Source organism: Coenobita brevimanus, chromosome 52 (genome assembly GCF_032717465.1).
Source record: "Coenobita brevimanus isolate Jiangsu-jjx chromosome 52, ASM3271746v2, whole genome shotgun sequence".
Taxonomy (NCBI): domain Eukaryota; kingdom Metazoa; phylum Arthropoda; class Malacostraca; order Decapoda; family Coenobitidae; genus Coenobita; species Coenobita brevimanus.
Genome location: NC_137005.1, coordinates 23,165,050 through 23,189,454, shown reverse-complemented (window position 1 = coordinate 23,189,454; position 24,405 = coordinate 23,165,050).

Genomic DNA, 24,405 nt, shown 5'->3' with positions numbered 1-24,405 from the left:
ACCCTCTCTCCTCCCCTAAAATCTTTAGCACAGTGACGTTTACATAAAGTTAGCAACAGACCGACTGTTTTATTTTATAGAGGAGAGTCCCTTGAAATGAAACGGTGTGTGAAACCTACATGTAATATTTCCAATTTCAGAAGTCTACATTCACCTGGACAAAAATGTCTGGTAAGACTAGAAATAAAAGAGAAAAGGTCTCTTTAGATGTTAGGGTCTAAGAATTTTCTAATTAAGACAGTAAACCTCCACCCTTTCCTATCAACATCTGAAATAAACTAGTGTGTGTTATATTGCAAAACAACACACATACACACACACACACACACACACACACACACACACACACACACACACACACATTCACGCATGCACAGAAACACAGTAAAATATCACCTCGCCTTCCTAAAGGCAGGAGGTAAAAATCAGCAAAACTCATCAAAATATAGCCGCAGCGTTTATCAAAAAGTCTTTCCACACCATAAAAAATATGGCGGAGGGTATTCGGTCGATTTCTTATCAAATCCATTCTAAAAGTAATGGTCGTCACATATCCAAATAGCTGCTACTTCCTGAATGTTTGATGAAAGTTCGTCCATAACGCATTGAGATTTGAATAGGAATGCGTGGGAGGGAAAATCAGAAAAGGGCTTTTCATTGTACCGTTGCTATTTCCAGACGGCTGCACCTACGTTACGGGAGACTTTCTGAACTGGATTGATTGGACACAGCATTCATCGACTTCTCCGCCTATTTGGGGGGAAAGAAAATTGTTTGAAGACAGGAATGAACGGAGGCGTATTAAAGGGAATTCTGTGGATTTTCACACTAGTGTGTTCCAGTAACAGTGACGATCTTGCATAATTTCGATTGTCAAGAGGTGACAGGAGAGTTTTCGATTTCCTAAAGCAACCAAGGATAGTAAACTAGTCTTTTTCTCTTAAATGTATTGGCCACAGGTAGCCTAGCCCCAGACCCCACAATTGCTAGGGGAATAACATGACACGGAGAAGCTAGTTTTCCTTTATTCAGGTTTAAATCATTTCGTAACATGTTATCCTGAACTTCTTATTCAATTTAATCATTAATAATTTCGTAATGTTTGTCAGTGATGCAAACTATGCCGAAAGCAAGAAGATAATGATACCATTCATTACAATATGAAGGTGTAATATCCAACATAAACATCTCGATAAAGAAGTTCTACCAAGTCAACACTATCAAAGTAATTTAAATTTTTCTGTCTCATTTCTTACTGTCATCTGACTAAACTCACACTCAACCTCTATTACACGATGAATCATAACACTCAGAGGATGCCAAGTAAATCGTACGTTACTTACAATTATCTGAGAGTATCACGAATAAAATACCTAAAATCGATCACGTCCTGAATGAGTTTCAGGATTATGCTTTAAACTTCCAAGTTAAATATAATTTAGTGTCAAAAAAATGCCTGACAGTTAATAGTTATGACAATTTGAAAAACTAATGCAGGCATGACAAAGAGAAGTGAAGGTAATGTCTTTTAATGCGCAGTTCAGTACAAAGAATGTGTCTTTAGCAAGAAAAACATAAAACATTCTAAATCAATGGATTCTAAATCAAAGGATTTCTGGATATTTTTTTTTCTTTTATGTGACCGTTAGACAGGATTGCTAAGTTTGGAGGTCACCTTGTACACTGAATAGGTTACTGAAGACTGCATCTTAGCTCTTTAGATCAAAGAGTGTTTCTAAATAAAAATAAAACGTAATTATCGAGAAAGCAAGAAAAGAGTATAAGTCAGTATCCAAAAGTGGTGAATAATATTTTATATTGTTGCGGCTGTCACCAGAACACTCATGTGTCTGTGGAAAGAAAAATGAGTTTTAACGAAAACTGTGAAGAAAAAAGGGGAGGCGGGTTACCGGACACTTGATCCCGGTCTCCCAGAATCAGAGTTTAAGAGCCAGTACCAACCCTCTCTCCTCCCCTAAAATCTTTAGCACAGTGACGTTTACATAAAGTTAGCAACAGACCGACTATTTTCTTTTATAGAGGAGAGTCCTTTGAAATGAAACAGTGTCTGAAAGCTACAGGTAGTATTTCCAGTTTCATAAGTCTACATTCACCTGGACAAAAATGTCTGGTGAGAATAGGAATAAAAGAGAAAAGATCTCTTTAGATGTTAGGGTCTAAGAATTTTCTAATGAAGACAGTAAACACCCACCCTTTCCTATCAACATCGGAAATGAACCAGAAAATTTTGTGTGTGTTATATTGCGATACAACACACAGACACACACACACACACACACACACACACACACACACACACACACACACTCACGCACAGAAACACACTAAAATATCACCTCGCTCTCCTAAAGGCAGGAGGTAAAAAATAGCAAAACTAATCGAAATATGGCCGGAACGTTTATCAAAAAGCCTTTCCACATCATAAAAAATATGGCGCATGGTATTCGGTCGATTTCTTATCAAATCCCTTCTAAAAGTAATGGTCGTCACATGTCCAAATAGCTGCTATTTCCTGAAGGTTTGATGAAAGTTCGTCCACAACGCATCGAGATTTGAATAGGAATGGGTGGGAGGGAAAATCAGAAAAGAGCTTTTCATTGTTCCGTTGCTATTTCCAGACGGCTGCACGTACGTTACGGGAGACTTTCTGAACTGGATTGATTGGACACAGCATTCATCGACTTTTCCGCCTATTTGTGGGGAAAGAAAATTGTTTAAGACAGGAATGAATGGAGGCGTAAGGGAATTCTGTGGATTTTCACACTAGTTTGTTCCAGTAACAGTGACGGTCTTGCATAATTTCGATTTTCAAGAGGTGACAGGAGAGCTTTCGATTTCGTAAAACAACCAAGGGTAGTAAACTAGTCTTTTTCTCATAAATGTATTGGCCACAGGTATCCTAGCCCCAGACCCCACAATGTCGAGGGGAATAACATGACACGGACAATCTAGTTATCCTTTATTCACGTTTAAATCATTTCGTAACATGTTATCCTAATCTTTTTATTCAATTTAATCATTAATAACTTCGTAATGTTTGTCAGTGATGCAAACTATGCCGATAGCAAGAAGATAATGATACCATTCACTACAATATGATGGTGTAATATCCAACATAAACATCTCGATAAAGAAGTTCTACCAAGTCAACACTGCCAAAGTAATTTAAATTTTTATGTCTGCTTTCTTCTTGTCATCTGTCTAAACTCACACTCCACCTGTATTACACGATGAATCATAACACTCAGACGATAAAAAGTAAATCGTACGTTACTTATAATTATCTGAGAGTATCACGAATAAAATACCTAAAATCGATCACGTCCTGAATGAGTTTCAGGATTATGCTTTAAACTGCCAAGTTAAATATAATTTAGTGTTAGAAAAATGACTGACAGTTAATACTTATCACAATTTGAAAAACTAATACAGCTATGACAAAGAGAAGTCAAGGTAATGTGTTTTAATGCGCAGTTCAGTACAAAGAATGTGTCTTTAGCAAGAACAACATAAAACATTGTAAACCTAATCGATCAAAGGATTTTTGGATTTTTTTTTCTTTTATGTGACCGTTAGACAGGCTTGCTAAGTTTGGAGGTCACCTTGTACAGTGAATATGTTACTGAAGACTGGATCTTAGCTCTTTAGATCAAAGAGTCTTTCTAAATAAAAAATAAAACGTAATTATCGAGTAAGCAAGAAGAGAGTATAAGTCAGTATCCAAAAGTGGTCAATAATATTTTATATTGTTGCGGCTATCACCAGAACACTCATGTGTCTGTGCACAGAAAAATGAGTTTTAACGAAAACAGTGAAGAAAAAAAGGGGAGGCGGGTTACCGGACACTTGATCCCGGTCTCCCAGAATCAGAGTTTAAGAGCCAGTACCAACCCTCTCTCCTCCCCTAAAATCTTTAGCACAGTGACGTTTACATAAAGTTAGCAACAGACCGACTGTTTTATTTTATAGAGGAGAGTTCCTTGAAATGAAACGGTGTTTGAAAGCTACAGGTAGTATTTCCAATTTCAGAAGTCTACATTCACCTGGACAAAAATGTCTGGTGAGAATAGGAATAAAAGAGAAAAGATCTCTTTAGATGTTAGGGTCTAAGAATTTTCTAATGAAGACAGTAAATACCCACTCTTTCCGATGAACATCTTAAATGAACTAGAAAATTTTGTGTGTGTTATATTGCGATACAACACACACACACACACACACACACACACACACACACACACACACACACACACACACACACGCACAGAAACACACTAAAATATCTCCTCGCCCTTCTAAAGGCAGCAGGTAAAAATTAGGAAAACTCATCGAAATATGGCCGCAGTGTTTATCAAAAAGCCTTTTCACATCATAAAAAATATGGCGGATGGTATTCGGTCGATTTCTTATCAAATCCCTTCTAAAAGTAATGGTCGTCACACATCCAAATAGCTACTATTTCCTGAAGGTTTGATGAAAGTTCGTCCACAACGCTTCCAGATTTGAATAGGAATGGGAGGGAGGGAAAATCAGAAAAGAGCTTTTCATTGTACCGTTGCTATTTCCAGACGGCTGCACCAACGTTACGGAAGACTTTCTGAACTGGATTGATTGGACACAACATTCATCGACTTCGCCTATTTGTGGGGAAAGAAAATTGTTTAAGACAGGAATGAACGGAGGCGTATTAAAGGGAATTCTGTGGATTTTCACACTAGTGTGTTCCAGTAACACTGTCGGTCTTGCATAATTTCGATTGTCAAGAGGTGAGAGGAGAGTTTTCGATTTCGTAAAGCAACCAAGGATAGTAAAGTAGTCTTTTTCTCATAAATGTATTGGCCACAGGTAGCCTAGCCCCAGACTCCACAATGTCGAGGGGAATAACATGACACGGACAATCTAGTTTTCCTTTATTCACGTTTAAATCATTTCGTAACAAGTTATCCTGATCTTCTTATTCAATTTAATCATTAATAGCTTCGTAATGTTTGTCATTGATGCAAACTATGCCGAAAGCAAGAAGATAATGATACCATTCACTACAATATGAAGGTGTAATATCCAACATAAACATCTGGATAAAGAAGTTCTACGAAGTCAACACTGCCAAAGTAATTTAAATTTTTATGTCTCATTTCTTCCTGTCATCCTTCTAAACTCACACTCTACCTGTAATACACGATGAATCATAACACTCAGACGATGAAAATTAAATCGTACGTTACTTATAATTATCTGAGAGTATCACGAAAAAAATACCTAAAATCGATCACGTCCTGAATGAGTTTCAGGATTATGCTTTAAACTGCCAAGTTAAATATAATTTAGTGCTAGAAAAATGACTGACAGTTAATACTTAACACAATTTGAAAAACTAATACAGGCATGACAAGAGAAGTCAAGGTAATGTCTTTTAATGCGTAGTTCAGTACAAAGAATGTGTCTTTAGCAAGAACAACATAAAACATTCTAAATCAAAGGATTCTAAATCAAAGGATTTCTGGATTTTCTTTTTCTTTTATGTGACCGTTAGACAGGCTTGCTAAGTTTGGAGGTCACCTTGTACACTGAATAGGTTACTGATGACTGGATCTTAGCTCTTTAGGTCAAGGAGTCTTTTTAAATGTGAAAAAAAAAAAAAAAACTAATTATGGAGAAAGCAAGAACAGAGTATAAGTCAGTATCGAAAAGTGGTGAATAATATTTTATATTGTTGCAGCTTTTACAAGAATAGGCATATGTCTGTGCAAAGAAAACTGATTTTTAACGAGAACTGAGAAAAAAAAAAGGGGAGGCGGGTTACCGGACACCTGATCCCGGTCTCCCTGAATCAGAGTTTAAGAGCCAGTACCAACCCTCTCTCCTCCCCTAAAATCTTTAGCACAGTGACGTTTACATAAAGTTAGCAACAGACCTACTGTTTTATTATATATCGGACAGTTCCTTGAAATGAAACGGTTTATGATAGCTACATGTAACATTTCCGGTTTCATAAGTCTACCTTCACCTGGACAAAAATGTCTGGTGAGAACAGGAATACAAGAGAATAGATCTCTTTAGATCTTAGGGCCTAACAATTTTCTGATAAAGGCAGTAAACACCCAGGATTTCCTATCCATTTCTGATATGAACCAAAAATATTTTGTGTGTTATATTGCGCAACAAAACACACACACACACACAGACACACACACACACACACACACACACACACACACACACACACAGTCAAAAATCACCTCGCCCTCCTAAAGGCGGGAGGTAAAAATTATTAAAATTCTTCTAAATATACCCGCAGCATTTATCAAAAGGCCTTTCCACATCAAAAGATATATGCATGCTGGTATTCGGTCGTTTTCTTATCAAATCCTATCTAAAAGTAATGGTCGACACATATCGAAACAGTTGCTCTTTCTTGAAGGTTTGATGAAAGTTCATTCACAAATGATCGAGATTTGAATATGTATGGGAGGGAGGGAAAATCAGAAAAGAGCTTTTCATTGTACCGTTGCTATTTCCAGACGGCTGCACCTGCGGTACGGGACACTTTCTAATCTGGATTGATTAGACACAATATTCATGAAACTCGCCGCCTTTTGCGAGGAAAGAAAATTGTTTGATGACAGGAATGATCGGAGGCGTATTAAAGTGAATTCTGTGGATTTTCACACTAGTGTGCTCCAGTAACAGTGACGGTCTTGCATAATTTCGATTGTCAAGAGGTGACAGGAGAGTTTTCTATTTCGTAAAGCAATCAAGGATAGTACACTAGTCTTCTTCTCTAAAATGTATTGCCCACCGGTAGCCTAGCCCCAGACACCACAATGTCGAGGGGAATAACATGACACCGTGAATCTAGTTTTCCTTTATTCACGTTTAAATCATTTCGTAACATGTTATCCTGATCTTCTTATTCAATTTAATCATTAATAACTTCGTAATGTTTGTCAGTGATGCAAACTATGCCGAAAGCAAGAAGATAATGATACCATTCACTACAATATGAAGGTGTAATATCCAACATAAACATCTCGATAAAGAAGTTCTACCAAGTCAACACTGCTAAAGTAATTTAAATTTTTATGTCTCCTTTCTTCCTGTCATCCTTCTAAACTCACACTCTTTCTGTATTACACGATGAATCATAACACTCAGACGATGACAAGTAAATCGTACGTTACTTATAATTATCTAAGAGTATCACGAATAAAATACCTAAAATCGATCAGGTCCTGAATGAGTTTCAGGATTATGCTTTAAACTGCCAAGTTAAATATAATTTAGTGTTAGAAAAATGACTGACAGTTAATACTTATCACAATTTGAAAAACTAATGCAGGCATGACAAAGAGAAGTCAAGGCAATGTTTTTAAATGCGCAGTTCAGTGCAAAGAATGTGTCTTTAGCAAGAACAACATAAGACATTCTAAACCTAATCGATGAAAGGATTTCTGGAATCGTTTATGTGACCGTTAGATAGGCTTGCTAAGTTTGGAGGTCACCTTGTACACTGAATAGGTTACTGAAGACTGCAGCTTAGCTCTTTAGATGAAGGAGTCTTTTTTTAATTTAAAAAAAAAAAGAAAAAAAACGTAATTATGGAGAAAGCAAGAACAGAGTATAAGTCAGTATTCAAAAGTGGTGAATAATATTTTATATTGCTGCATTTATTACAAGAATAGGCATCTGTCTGTGCAAAGAAAAATGATTTTTAACGAGAACTGAGAAAAAAAAAAAAAAAGGGGGGAGGCGGGTTACCGGATACCTGATCCCGGTCTCCCAGAATCAGAGTTTAAGAGCCAGTACCAACCCTCTCTCCTCCCCTAAAATCTTTAGCACAGTGACGTTTACATAAAGTTAGCAACAGACCGACTGTTTTATTTTATATCGGAGAAACCCTTGAAATGAAACGGTTTATGTAACATTTCCGGTTTCATAAGTCTACCTTCACCTGAACAAAAATGTCTGGTGAGAACAGGAATACAAGAGAATCGATCTCTTTAGATGTTAGGGCCTAACAATATTCTAATAAAGGCAGTAAACACTCACCCTTTCCCATCCATTTCTGAAATGAACCAAAAATATTTTTTGTGTTATATTGCGAAACACAACACACACACACACACACACACACACACACACACACACACACACACACACCGCTCGCTGGCGCAGTGGTAAACATCTCGCTTGCCATCTGGTAGACGGGATTTCTCGCCTCGCTGAGGTTGTGAAAAGTTTCACTGACGAAGTGGGTGGTCACTGTCCCCCTTTAGCAAGGGGACGGCTGTGTGCGTGTATGAAGGTCACAGCCTTGCCCTTTGATCGGACTATATGAGCTCTTAGCTCCCCTCCGGAAGGGTTAAAGCTGATGATCACGACCATCAAGTGATCCTGACCGACCCGGCGAATTACACAAACACAGACACACACACACAAACACAGTCATATATCATCTCACCCTCCTAAAGGAGGAAGGTAAAAATTAATAAAACTCTTCGAAATATACCTGCAGCGTCTATGAAAAATCCTTTCCACACCAAAAGATATATGCCGGCTAGTATTAGGTCGTTTTCTTATCAAATCCTATTTAAAAGAAATGGTCGTCACATATTGAAATAGTTGCTATTTCCTGAAGGTTTGATGAAAGTTCGTCCACAACCCATCGAGATTTGAATAGGAATGTGTGGGAGGGAAAATCAGAAAAGAACTTTTCATTGTTCCGTTGCTATTTCGAGACGGCTTCACCTACTTTACGGGAGATTTTCTGAACTGGATTGATTGGTCACAGCAATCATCGACTTCTCCGCCTCTTTGAGGGGAAAGAAAATTGTCTGAAGACAGGAAAGAACGGAGATGTATTAAAGTGAATTCTGTGGATTATGACACTAGTGTGGTCCAGTAACAGTGACGGTCTTGCATAATTTCGATTGTCAAGAGGTGACAGGAGAGTTTTCGATTTCGTAAAGCAACCAAGGACAGTACACTAGTCTTCTTCTCTTAAATGTATTGGTCACAGGTATCCTAGCCCCAGACCCCACAATATCGAGGGGAATAACATGACACGGACAATCTAGTTATCCTTTATTCACGTTTAAATCATTTCGTAACATGTTATTCTGATCTGCTTATTCAGTTTAGTCACTTATAACTTTCTAATGTTTGTCAGTGATGCAAACTTTGTCGAAAGCAAGAAGATAGTAATACCATTCACTACAATATGAATGTGTAATATCAAACATAAACATCTCGATAAAGAAGTTCTACCAAGTCAACACTGCTAAAGTAGTTTAAATTTTTATGTCTCCGTTCTTCCTGTCATCTGTCTAAACTCACACTCTACCTGTATTACACGATGAATCATAACACTCAGACGATGACAAGTAAATCGTACGTTACTTATAATTACCTGAGAGTATCATGAATAAAATACCTAAAATCGATCACGTCCTGAATGAGTTTCAGGATTATGCTTTAAACTGCCAAGTTAAATATAATTTAGTGTTAGAAAAATGATTGACAGTTAATACTTATCACAATTTGAAAAACTAATGCAGGCATGACAAAGAGAAGTCAAGGTAATGTTTTTAAATGCGCAGTTCAGTGCAAAGAATGTGTCTTTAGCAAGAACAACATAAAACCTTCTAAACCTAATCCATCAAAGGATATCTGGAATTTTCTTTTTCTTTTATGTGACCGTTAGACAGGCTTGCTAAGTTTGGAGGTCACCTTGTACAATGAATAGGTTACTGAAGAATGCAGCTCTGCTGTTTAGAACAAGGAGTCTTTTTAAATCTGAAAAAAATAAAAAAAAAAAACGTAATTATGGAGAAAGCAAGAACAGAGTATAAGTCAGTATCCAAAAGTGGTGAATAATATTTTATATTGTTGCAGCTGTTACAAGAATAGGCATATGTCTGTGCAAAGAAAAATGATTTTTAACGAGAACTGAGAAAAAAAAAAGGGGAGGCGGGTTACCGGACACCTGATCCCGGTCTCCCAGAATCAGAGTTTAGGAGCCAGTACCAACCCTCTCTCCTCCCCTAAAATCTTTAGCACAGTGACGTTTACATAAAGTTAGTAACAGACCTACTGTTTTATTTTATATCGAAGAGTCCCTTGAAATAAAACGTTTATGATAGCTACATGTAAAATTTCCTTTTTCATAATTCTACCTTCACCTGGAGAAAAATGTCTGGTGAGAACAGGAATACAAGAGAATACATCTCTTTAGATGTTAGGGCCTAACAATTTTCTAATAAAGGCAGTAAACACCCACCTTTTCCTATCCATTTCTGCAATGAAACAAAAATATTTTGTGTGTTATATTGCGAAACAACACACACACCCACACCCACACACACACACACACACACACACACACACACACACACACACACACACACGCACACACACACACACGCACACACACACACACACACACACACACACACACACACACACACACCGCTCGCTGGCGCAGTGGTAAAGTTCTCTCTTGCCATCTGGTAGACGGGAGTTCGCGCTTGGCTGAGGTTGTGATAAGTTTCACTGATGAAGTGGGTGGTCACTGTCCCCCTTTAGCAAGGGGACGGGTGTGTGTGTGTGTGTGTGTGTGAAGGTCACAGCCTTGCCCTTAGATCGGACTATATGAGCTCTCAGCTCCCCTCCGGGAAGGTAAAAGCTGATAATCACGACCATCAAGTGATCCTGACCGACCCTTTGAATTACACACAGACACACACAAACACACAAACAAACACAGTCATACATCACCTCCCCCCCCCCTAAAGGCGGCACGTAAAAATTAATAAAACTCTTCGAAATATAGCCGCAACGTTTACCAAAAAGACTTTCCACATCAAAAGATATATCTATCTATCTATCTATCTATAGCCCGACGCCCTAATCCCGCAAAGGGTGGCCGCAGACAAAACGCCTCCAAGTCACTCTGTCACCCACCATTTGACTCCCCTCCCCCCAACTCACCCCCCCCTCCCTCATATACCTCTCAACTCCATCCCTCCACCTCATCCTCGGTCTACCCCTCCCTCTCCCTCCCTCCACCTCACCTACATACACCCTCTTAGTCAGTCTTTCATTCTCCATCCTCTCCACATGTCCAAACCACCTCAGTGTATTTCTCCTAATCTTTTCAACCACATCCACATCTACCCCACAACGTTCCTTCACTTCTTCATTCGTCAACCTGTCCCTCCATGTCACTCCACATGCTCCTCTCAAGTAACTCATTTCCACTGCTCTCACTCTTGACTTGTTCCCCTCTTGCAAGGTCCACGCCTCGCTTCCATACGTCAGGGTAGGGATCACAATACCATCATGCAGTGACTTCTTAACTTCCATACTCACCTCCCTATTTCTCATCACTGCTTTCAGTGTGCCAACAACCTTCCTTCCCTGCTGTACCCTTTCACGTACTTCATCCCCCAAAGTTCCATCCTTACTCATCATTCGCTAGTTTTCATATCAAATCCTATCTAAAAGTAATGGTCGTCACATATCCAAATAGCTGTAATTTCCTTAAGGTTTGATGAAAGTTCGTCCACAACGGATCGAGATTTGAATAGGAATGGGTGGGAGGGAATATCATAAAAGAGCTTTTCATTGTACCGTTGCTATTTCCAGACGGCGTCACCTACGTTAAGGGAGACTTTCTGAACTGGATTGATTGGACACAGCAATCATCGACTTCTCCGCCTCTTTGAGGGGAAAGAAAATTATTTGAAGACAGGAATGAACGGAGGCGTATTAAAGTGAATTATGTGGATTTTCACACTAGTGTGTTCCAGTAACAGTGACGGTCTTGCATAATTTCGATTGTAAAGAGGTGACAGGAGAGTTTTCGATTGCGTAAAGACACCAAGGACAGTACACTAGTCTTCTTCTCTTAAATGTATTGGACACCGGTAGCCTAGCCCCGGACATCACAATCTCGAGGGGAATAACATGACACCGTGAATATAGTTTTCCTTCATTCAGGTTTAAATCATTTCGTAACATGTTATCCTGATCTCCTTATTCAGTTTAGTCACTTATAACTTCCTAATGTTTGTCAGTGATGCAAACTATGTCGAAAGGAAGAAGATAATAATTATATTCACTACAATATGAAGGTGTAATATCAAACATAAACATCTCGATAAAGAAGTTCTACCATGTCAACACTGGTAAAGTAGTTTAAATTTTTATGTCTCCGTTCTTCCTGCCATCTCTCTAAACTCACACTCTACCTGTATTACACGATTAATCATAACACTCAGACGATGACAAGTAAATCGTACGTTACTTATAATTACCTGAGAGAATCACGAATAAAATACCTAAAATCGATCACGTCCTGAATGAGTTTCAGGATTATGGTTTAAACTGCCGAGTTAAAAATAATTTAGTGTTAGAAAAATGATTGACAGTTAATACTTACCACAGTTTGAAAAACTAATGCAGGCATGACAAAGAGAAGTCAAGGTAATGTTTTTTAATGCGCAGTTCAGTGCAAAGAATGTGTCTTTAGCAAGAACAACATATAACATTCTAAACCTAATGGATCAAAGGATTTCTGGATTTATTTTTTTTTTTTATGTGACCGTTAGACAGGCTTGCTAAGTTTGGAGGTCACCTTGTACACTGAATAGTTTACTGAAGACTGCATCTTAGCTTTTCAGATGAAGGAGTCTTTCTAAATCTGAAAAAAAAAAAAAAAAAAAAAAACGTGATTATGGAGAAAGCAAGAACAGAGTATAAGTCACTATCCAAAAGTGATGAATAATATTTTATAGTGTTGCAGCTGTTACAAGAATAGGCATATGTCTGCGCAAAGAAAAATGATTTTTAACGAGAACTGAGAAAAAAAAAGGGGAGGCGGGTTACCGGACACCTGATCCCGGTCTCCCAGAATTAGAGTTTAAAAGCCAGTACCAACCCTCTCTCCTCCCCTAAAATCTTTAGCATAGAGACGTTTACATAAAGTTAGTAACAGACCGACTGTTTTATTTTATATCGGAGAGTCCCTTGAAATGAAACGGTTTTTGATAGCTACATAACATTTCTGGTTTCATAAGTCTACCTTCACCTGGACAAAAATGTCTGGTGAGAACAGGAATAGAAGAGAATAGATCTCTTTAGGTGTTAGGGCCTAACAATTTTCTAATAAAGGCAGTAAACACCCACCCTTTCCTATCCATTTCTGAAATGAACCAAAAATATTTTTTGTGTTATATTGCGAAACAACACACACACACACACACACACACACACACACACACACACACACCGCTCGCTGGCGCAATGGTAAAGTTCTCGTTTTCCATCTGGTAGACGGGAGTTCGCGCTTGGCTGAGGTTGTGATAAGTTTCACTGATGAAGTTGGTGGTCACTGTCCCCTTTTAGCAAGGGGACGGGTGTGTGTGTGTGTGAATGTCACAGCCTTGCACTTAGATCGGACTATATGAGCTCTTAGTTCCCCTCCCGGATGGTAAAAGCTGATGATCACGACCATCAAGTGATCCTGACCGACCCTTTGATTTACACACAGACACACACACACATACACACAGACACACAAACAAACACAGTCATACATCACATCACCCCCCTAAAGGCGGCAGGTAAAAATTAGTAAAACTCTTCGAAATATAGCCGCAACGTTTATCAAAAAGACGTTCCACATCAAAAGATATATGCCGGCTGATATTCGGTCGTTTTCTTATCAAATCCTGTCTAAAAGTAATAGTCTTCACGTATCGAAATAGTTGCAATTTCCTTAAGGTTTGATGAAAGTTCGTCCACAACGCATCGAGGTTTGAATAGGAATGGGTGGGAGGGAAAATCAGAAAAGAGCTTTTCATTGTACCGTTGCTATTTCCAGACGGCGTCACCTACTTTACGGGAGACTTTCTGAACTGGATTGATTGGACACAACAATCATCGACTTCTCCGCCTCTTTGAGGGGAAAGAAAATTGTTTCAAGACAGGAATGAACGGAGGCGTATTAAAGTGAATTCTGTGGATTTTCACACTAGTGTGTTCCAATAACAGTGACGGACTTGCATAATTTCGATTGTAAAGAAGTGACAGGAGAGTTTTCGATTGCGTAAAGACACCAAGGACAGTACACTAGTCTTCTTCTCTTATATGTATTGGACACTGGTAGCCTAGCCCCGGACCCCACAATGTCGAGGGGAATAACATGACACGGACAATCTAGTTTTCCTTCATTCAGGTTTAAATCATTTCGTAACATGTTATCCTGATCTGCTTATTTAGTTTCGTCACTTATAACTTCCTAATGTTTATCAGTGATGCAAACTATGTCGAAAGCAAGAAGATAATGATACCATTCACTACAATATGAAGGTGTAATATCAAACATAAACATCTCGATAAAGAAGTTCTACGAAGTCAACACTGCTTAAGTAGTTTAAATTTTTATGTCTCATTTCTTCCTGCCATCTCTCTAAACTCACACTCTACCTCTATTACACGATGAATCATAACACTCAGAAGATGGCAAGTAAATCGTACGTTACTTATTATTATCTGAGAGTATCATGAATAAAATACCTAAAATCGATCACGCCTGAATGAGTTTCAGGATTATGCTTTAAACTGCCAAGTTAAATATAATTTAGTGTTAGAAAAATGATTTACAGTTAATACTTATCACAATTTGAAAAACTAATGCAGGCATGACAAAGGGAAGTCAAGGTAATGTCTTTTAATGCGCAGTTCAGTACAAAGAATGTGTCTTTAGCATGAACAACATAAAACATTCTAATCCTAATCGATCAAAGGATTTCTGGATTTTTTTTTTCATTTATGTGACCGTTAGACTGGCTTGCTAAGTTTGGAGGTCACCTTGTACACTGAATAGGTTACTAAAGACTGCATCTTAGCTCTTTAGATCAAAGAGTCTTTCTAAATAAATAATAAAAAGTAATTATCGAGAAAGCAAGAAGAGAGTATAAGTCAGTATCCAAAAGTGGTGAATAATATTTTACATTGATGCGGCTGTCACCAGAACACTCATGTGTCTGTGTAAAGAAAAATGAGTTTTAACGAAAACTGTGAAGAAAAAAGGGGAGGCAGGTTACCGGACACTTGATCCCGGTCTCCCAGAATCAGAGTTTAAGACCCAGTACCAACCCTCTCTCCTCCTTTAAAATCTTTAGCACAGTGACGTTTACATAAAGTTAGCAACAGACCGACAGTTTTATTTTACAGAGGAGAGTCCCTTGAAATGAAACGGTGTATGAAACCTACAGGTAGTATTTCCAGTTTCATAAGTCTACATTCACCTGGACAAAAATATCTGGTGAGAATAGGAATAAAAGAGAAAAGATCTCTTTAGATGTTAGGGTCTAAGAATTTTCTAATGAAGACAGTAAACACCCACCTTTTCCTATCCATTTCTGAAATGAACCAAAAATATTTTTTGTGCTATATTGCGAAACAACACACACACACACACACACACACACACACACACACACACACACACCGCTCGCTGGCGCAATGGTAAAGTTCTCGTTTTCCATCTGGTAGACGGGAGTTCGCGCTTGGCTGAGGTTGTGATAAGTTTCACTGATGAAGTTGGTGGTCACTGTCCCCTTTTAGCAAGGGGACGGGTGTGTGTGTGTGTGAAGGTCACAGCCTTGCACTTAGATCGGACTATATGAGCTCTCAGTTCCCCTCCCGGATGGTAAAAGCTGATGATCACGACCATCAAGTGATCCTGACCGACCCTTTGATTTACACACAGACACACACACACATACACACAGACACACAAACAAACACAGTCATACATCACATCACCCCCCTAAAGGCGGCAGGTAAAAATTAGTAAAACTCTTCGAAATATAGCCGCAACGTTTATCAAAAAGACGTTCCACATCAAAAGATATATGCCGGCTGATATTCGGTCGTTTTCTTATCAAATCCTGTCTAAAAGTAATAGTCTTCACGTATCGAAATAGTTGCAATTTCCTTAAGGTTTGATGAAAGTTCGTCCACAACGCATCGAGGTTTGAATAGGAATGGGTGGGAGGAAAATCAGAAAAGAGCTTTTCATTGTACCGTTGCTATTTCCAGACGGCGTCACCTACTTTACGGGAGACTTTCTGAACTGGATTGATTGGACACAACAATCATCGACTTCTCCGCCTCTTTGAGGGGAAAGAAAATTGTTTCAAGACAGGAATGAACGGAGGCGTATTAAAGTGAATTCTGTGGATTTTCACACTAGTGTGTTCCAATAACAGTGACGGACTTGCATAATTTCGATTGTAAAGAAGTGACAGGAGAGTTTTCGATTGCGTAAAGACACCAAGGACAGTACACTAGTCTTCTTCTCTTATATGTATTGGACACTGGTAGCCTAGCCCCGGACCCCACAATGTCGAGGGGAATAACATGACACGGACAATCTAGTTTTCCTTCATTCAGGTTTAAATCATTTCGTAACATGTTATCCTGATCTGCTTATTTAGTTTCGTCACTTATAACTTCCTAATGTTTATCAGTGATGCAAACTATGTCGAAAGCAAGAAGATAATGATACCATTCACTACAATATGAAGGTGTAATATCAAACATAAACATCTCGATAAAGAAGTTCTACGAAGTCAACACTGCTTAAGTAGTTTAAATTTTTATGTCTCATTTCTTCCTGCCATCTCTCTAAACTCACACTCTACCTGTATTACACGATGAATCATAACACTCAGAAGATGGCAAGTAAATCGTACGTTACTTATTATTATCTGAGAGTATCATGAATAAAATACCTAAAATCGATCACGCCTGAATGAGTTTCAGGATTATGCTTTAAACTGCCAAGTTAAATATAATTTAGTGTTAGAAAAATGATTGACAGTTAATACTTATCACAATTTGAAAAACTAATGCAGGCATGACAAAGGGAAGTCAAGGTAATGTCTTTTAATGCGCAGTTCAGTACAAAGAATGTGTCTTTAGCATGAACAACATAAAACATTCTAATCCTAATCGATCAAAGGATTTCTGGATTTTTTTTTTCATTTATGTGACCGTTAGACTGGCTTGCTAAGTTTGGAGGTCACCTTGTACACTGAATAGGTTACTAAAGACTGCATCTTAGCTCTTTAGATCAAAGAGTCTTTCTAAATAAATAATAAAAAGTAATTATCGAGAAAGCAAGAAGAGAGTATAAGTCAGTATCCAAAAGTGGTGAATAATATTTTACATTGATGCGGCTGTCACCAGAACACTCATGTGTCTGTGTAAAGAAAAATGAGTTTTAACGAAAACTGTGAAGAAAAAAGGGGAGGCAGGTTACCGGACACTTGATCCCGGTCTCCCAGAATCAGAGTTTAAGACCCAGTACCAACCCTCTCTCCTCCTTTAAAATCTTTAGCACAGTGACGTTTACATAAAGTTAGCAACAGACCGACAGTTTTATTTTACAGAGGAGAGTCCCTTGAAATGAAACGGTGTATGAAACCTACAGGTAGTATTTCCAGTTTCATAAGTCTACATTCACCTGGACAAAAATATCTGGTGAGAATAGGAATAAAAGAGAAAAGATCTCTTTAGATGTTAGGGTCTAAGAATTTTCTAATGAAGACAGTAAACACCCACCCTTTTTTATCAACATGTGAAATGAACCAGAAAATTTGTGTGTGTAACTTGCAATACTTTGGTAATAGAAACTCCGTGTACAAACAGCTAGATAAGGAGTTTATTACAAGCTCACAGTAAAATAGTCTGCCCTTCTCCGCTGTCTGATATGAACTGATGCAATATCGCCGTCTTCAGGCGTGGGAAAGCATGCTGACCTAGCAAGATTAGTGGGGGCATGTATGCATTGGAGGGGGACATATATACATTGGGGGTAGACATATTGTGGAGGGGGTACACTACTCCCCCGGGTAGCTAAGACGGTGTCTCCTGACACCGAGAGTTAAATGGTGGTTGATTATAGTAGTAAGGCAGGACCGGGGAGGTTTGTACAAGGGATAAGTATGATACAGGGACAGTAGGGGAGACATGGCCATGTTGAGGGGAGGGAATTGGAAGGATATATACACATAAGAGATACAAGGAATAATAGGTACAAATCCAGGAAGGGTCGAAGGTATATAGAAACATAATGGGAAATGCACAATAATAGTTTGATACATGAGAAACAAGGAGTAGATATGAGAGTTCTATTGTTGTTCTTTCTTCATGTTTTTTTTTTTTTGTGTTTTCTGTAGGATACACTATCACTCAGTAATGCACGAAAGAAATACCATCATTTTCTAGTAGGCAGAGTGCTGTTCAAAGTTTGGTTAAATGTTAGATGGCAATGGTAGTCACGGAATGCGAGGGCACTAAGTATGGGGAGTTTCTACGTCGTGTGTAGGGCGTACTATGCCTGTAGCGACTCTGATTTCCTGGAGTCGACATTCCATTTTTCGGACACAACAATGCACTGCACAGATGATGAGTAGAAAACTTATGAAAGCGATAACCACAGGGGGAAACACAACTGTTGGATGAACCCATGAACGGCTGAAGGCCAGAGAAAATTGATCCATAATGAAATCACTGTCATTGAGGAAGGTGAGCATGCGCAAGTGAGGGGAGGTGATGGTAATGTTGGCAGAAGGTAGGGTTGAAGGCATGTCGATTGGTTGAAAGATGTCATAGGAGTGTTTACGAACAGCTTGGTGATAGCGAGTGGCGTAAGTGATGACGGACTCTGATTTGACGGTACAATAGTCAGGTGCTTTGTACAGACCACTAGTGGGGACGGAGCGAACGGAAGAACCAGGACACATGATTGTGACAGAGATGGGAACAGCAAAGAAGAAGTACTGGACATGGTTGAGGTGAGCATGGTGGACCGGGAGGTCAGGAGCTGGGACAAAAGAACAGGCCGAGTAGATGGAATGGTTGCGAACTAAAGCAGACTCACAGGGTGTAGCACTGCTAGGGAAGATAGCGAAAAGGTGGGCAGCACAGAGACGAGAGGTCGGAGTAAGGGAGGAACATTGCTGGAGGTCTGTGGAAGAAAGGAAGGCAACGGAAAGATGATCATGGGAGAGGAGGAAATATTCTGAAGGAACAGATACCTGTAACAAGGAGTTGTTGAGTTGGAAAGGGAAGGGAATGATGTGGAAAAGGTTAAAGGTTATGGCAGAATGGAGAGGAATATGGACGACGACGTATGTAGTGAGAAGAGTGGCTTCGAGAACAGGATAATAATATTCAAGGGAGGAGTAAGGGAGGACTGGGGAGAGACCGAAGGTGGAGTGAGCCCATTCCAGGACAGAACGGAGAGCTGAGACAGGTACTAAGTCGGCAGTGACACGTCCATTGATAGCGTCGACCAGGGTACGAACCAAGGTAGAGACTTGAGACAGGAGAGAGTCAACGGCCAGTTGGAGATTATCCATGTTGAGTTTGAGGTAGAAGAACTGAGAGATAACGTTGAGATCTGAAAGCTGACATTGTAAGATATCGGTGAAATTGTTTAGAGTGGACGTGACTTCATTGAGTTGGGTTGTGAGCTTCTGTAACATAGTGTGTTGGATTTTAATGACTCGGCGTTGTGATTCTAGGGCTGAAGCTAAATGAGTGAGATCAGATTTGAAGCCAGAAATGTCACGGGCTGTAGCAACGCCAAACAAGCCACTCAGAATCTCACCGCCGAAGTCGAAGAGACCTCGTTTCACACAAGAACGACCCACGGGTGTCTGAATGGAAAATGTGCCATTGAGCTCAGTGAATCTGTTACTTATGTATTGCAATTGCCAGGAGAGTGGGAGGAAAGGGTTATAGAGATACTCATTTGGGTTGTGTGTCCCCATGAGGGCCGTGAGATGGTTCCTGATTCCGCGGAGCTGGTGCGCGTAGGCAGGTAGGGCAATGGCTACGTCGGCCAGGGGCGCAAGATCGTAGCACAAAGAGGCGATGTCGTCGATAAGCATTACCTCGCCTCCCGAGCCGACCAAGGCCCCGGGACGTACTCCACCATCGTCCTGACCTGACCCAGACCCCAGGAGGGTCAGCACTGCCAGCAGGGAGATCGCTAACATCGTACCTAGAAAATCAGGGTAGAGTTAATGGGGGAGGTCGTGAAGAGGTTGATGGGCAGAGCACAGTTTGGACCGATATTGATTGGTTGATGAATGAGCAGGTGGAGATGGAGATGAAGGAGACTGAGGGATAGGTGAAGACAAGGTAGACTGAGGGATGGGAGGAGGGGAAGAGGGGGCAGGAGGTTGTGTAAGTGACTCTTCCAACACGAGGCCACGGGGTGCGCTCTTTAAGTCATCGACGTGGACCCATCTGGTGTCCCTAGTGGACAGGTCCTGGAGGTGAAATTTGTTGCCTTGTTGAGTGAGGACTCGGTGGGGCCCTGTAAATTTGTCATCCAACTTAGAGGAACGCGTATGGGAATGAGCAAAGACAAGATCGCCTACATTGATAGTGATAGGAGAGGCGGACTTATGTTGGCACTGCAGCATGTCCTCCTGAGAGGAAGCCAAAGTGGATTGGACATACTGGTGGGTTGTCTGGAAGTTGGCCAATTTTAATTTAACATAATCATCCATGTTGTAGATGGGTTCTGGCTTTGAGGATAAGAGAGAGTATGGGAGGTCCTTGTCAAAGCCAAAGAGGACGAAGAAGGGAGATTCAGCAATGGATGCATTGATGGAACTATTGATGGAGGATGCCACTTGGGGAATCCAGTCATCCCAGGACGAACTATGGGAGCCTAGATGTCTGAGGCACTCTAAGATTTTTCGGTTGTGGTGTTCGACAAGGCCATTGGAAGCCGGATGGTTAGGCACGACATTGCACTTACTGATATGAAAGTGGCGACAGATCTCATCTAGAAGGCTATTGTTGAACTCTGTACCGTTGTCAGTAAGAATGGTATGAGGGGTACTGAACGGGCAAATTACGTGATCTACAAGGGCACGTGCAACGCTCTTCGCGGTCTTGTCGGAGAGAGGAACGAGGACACAGTAGCGGGAGAAGTGGTCGACCGCTACGAACAAGTACTCAGCGCCAGATTCTGTGAGAGGTAGTTTTAAGAGATCGATTGAGACAGTTTCCCATGGTCGTGATGGGATTGGGTATTGTAAGAGAGGTGCTGGTAAGCCGGTTGATCCTTTGTGGTGGTGGCAGGAGAGGCAAGAGTCACAGTGGGCATTGATATCACGGCGCATGGTTGACCAATAGTATTTGAGACGTGCTTGGTGCAAGCATCGGTCTTTACCTGGATGGGAAGCTTGAGGAGTATTATGAACAATATGAAGAACCTTTGGTATCAGGGCAGTGGGGACAACAAGTTGGCGTACTTCGCGATTGGGCATATCTTTGCCTGTTAGCAGTGTTTTCCCGTACAAGAGATCATCATCTAGCATGAACTCATCTAGTGATACTGGCAGAGTAGGTAAGGTCGAGGCATCGCCAGATTCTAGGAAATAAATGACTTTGGACCACATGGGGTCTTGGCGTTGAAAGTTTCGAACAACTTCTGACGTTAGTGTAGTATTTTCAGGTACTTCAGGCTGCAGTGATGTTATAGCTGCTGCTACGTGACGTGAGAGTGCGTCTGCGACTACATTCAACTTGCCTGGTACATATTGAAAAGTGGAATTAAAGTCCTGGATGATGACAGACCATCTAGCTAACCTACCTGTTAGGTTGCGATTCTTTTACAAATCACATAGTGGAAGGTGGTCTGTTTGGATTTGCACTGGATAACCATAGACTATATCTCTGAAATGTTTCAAGGACCAGATTACCGCTAGCGCTTCGAAATCTGTGACACTGTAGTTACGTTCAGTGGTTGTAAGGGTGCGACTAGCATACGCTATTACACGCTTCCTTGATGCTTCATCGAGTTGCATCAAAACGGCACCAAGTCCAGTGCCTGAGGCGTCTGTGCAGAGAAGGAAGGGTGTGATATAATCAGGGAATGCTAGAACAGGGGCATTTACAAGAGCTGTCTTTAGCTTTTGGAAAGCCTGTGACTGATCGTTAGTCCAAACAATGGGCACATTCTGCTTGAGTAAGTGGGTCAGAGGAGCGGCGATCTTTGCATAATCCCGGATAAAGCGACGATAATAGCCACTGAGGCCCAGGAAACTTCGTACAGCGTCGGTAGTGGTAGGTTCTGGGAAGTTAATGATCGCCTTAGTTTTATCCTCATTAGTATGAATGCCTTGTGCATCTACGACATGGCCTAGGAATTTGATTTTCTTTCACAGGAAGTCACATTTACTGAGATTGATTTTCAGGCCTGTGAGCTGGAGGCATTCAAAGACTTGCTGGAGTTTGGTAAAATGATCAGGGATGGATTTACTCACAACAATGATATCATCTAGGTAAGCAAAAAGAGAGTGTCCCATCATACCGCTGAAGACTGAATGGATAAGTCGCATGAACACGGAGGGAGCATTTCTCAGACCAAAAGGGAGTCTCTTAAACTGAAAATGTCAGGAAGGGGTGCTAAAGGCTGTGACTGGGCGAGATGACTCTTCCATTTCGACCTGCCAGTACCCGCTGAGGAGGTCTAAAGATGAAAAGACTACGTTATTGTCACCAAGGGATTCTAGCAAATCAGTGAGGACAGGTAACGGGAAACGGTCTGGAACGGTGACAGAATTGACCTTACGATAGTCGACTACTGGTCTAAAGTTGCCGTCCTTCTTTGGTACTAAAAAAAGTGGGCTATTCCATGGACTGACGGAGGGTTCAATAATGTCTTGGTCTAGCATGTTCTGTACCATTTGATCTGTTTGCTTTCTCTGGCTGTGAGGAAATCGATACGCTGGTATGTAAATCGGCTGAGTTCCTGGGAGTAGTTCAGTCGTATGTTTGACAAGGTCTGTTCTACCCATCGGTTCACCGGGTAAGGCAACCACGTTTCTGTACGACGTCAGAAGGTCGAGGAGTTGAGGCGTATTTTCTGGGAAATCTGTGCAAGTGAGATGTGAGAGCATATCGGGTGAATATGTCGGCGCAGATCCCGTAGAGTTAATAGTACATACACCGATTGGCGTATCATCAGTCTGAATAGTAGGAATTGAGGAATCCTGGCACACCTTTACGGCCACTGGGTATACTAGGAAGTCTCCAATCTTTACACCACTTTTAAGTTTTAGTGGAGCATTTGTGACATTGAGCAAGTACAGGTAGCATAAACTGTCCTCTAAGACTGTACACCACGCTGACTCATAAGTCAAGCCATTCACACAACACGTCTCAGGTAGGGTTAGTACATCCACTCCTTCTTTCGCACCGGCAACACAAACAGAGACTTTGGTGAGCTCATGCGGTAACAAAATTGTGCACGTATTTGTTACTGCACGTTTCGTCTCTGCGTGTTGGAGAAGATCATGCAGACTGTGTGAGGTAGGTAACTGAGACATGTCTGAGTCAGCGAGAGTGTTGTCGGGAGAGGATGTAAGGGCCATGTTCGAAGGCTGAGATGATGTATCAGGAGACATTGAGGAATTTATATCCTTGCTCGCAGTCAGTAAAGGAATGATCTCTGTAGTCTCAGATGATGATAGTGGTGGTTTGGGCTGGGTTGGACTTTTTGGTAGTGATAGGGACAGAGGTAATTGAAGGACTGATTTGATCGTAAGAACAGGACGGGGACATTCCATAGTGTAAACCGGGAATCCAGAAATGTCTATACTACCACAAGCAGGTAATAATGCAATGGAATGTTGTGCCATGGTGGAGAAACCAATAAGGGCATCTGCGGGATACTGCAAGTCATTAGTGACATGAAATTCAATGGGGATAGGGGGCAAATCTCTGTGGAGTTTGACTTCAAGGGTGACTCTTCCCTTAACCTTAAACTCTGAGCCGTTAACACCACATAAGCGAATGTCTGGTGGTTCTAGGAAACTGACGTGGCTGTGATGGCGATGAATAATTTGTAAGGAATTTTCGGAGATGAGATTTACTATAGATCCTGTGTCCAAGAAGAATGACGTTGGTATGTCATGACTGCTTCCGAGAATGACTAAACCCGAGGATGTTATGGGACCTACATGGCGGATGGGGAGTTGGGTTTCTGGTTCTATGTAATATTGGTTCGATACGGGCGCGGCGCTTCCCGTGACTGTGGGCGGTTGAGGTAACGACATTCCTCAGTGGTGTGAGTCGTGCTTGATTTGTGGTATTTGCAGTGTGGACGACATGAGCGGGAAGGCGTACGCTGTCTGGTTTGGGAGTGAGGACGTCTGTATGTACGGTCGCAACTGGATGCTTGATGTCCAGGATGACCACAGTACCAGCAAAGAATCGAAGATTGTCTGTTCCGTCGGGCGCTAGATTGATCACGACCTGCGGTAGGAGAGCGATGTGTGG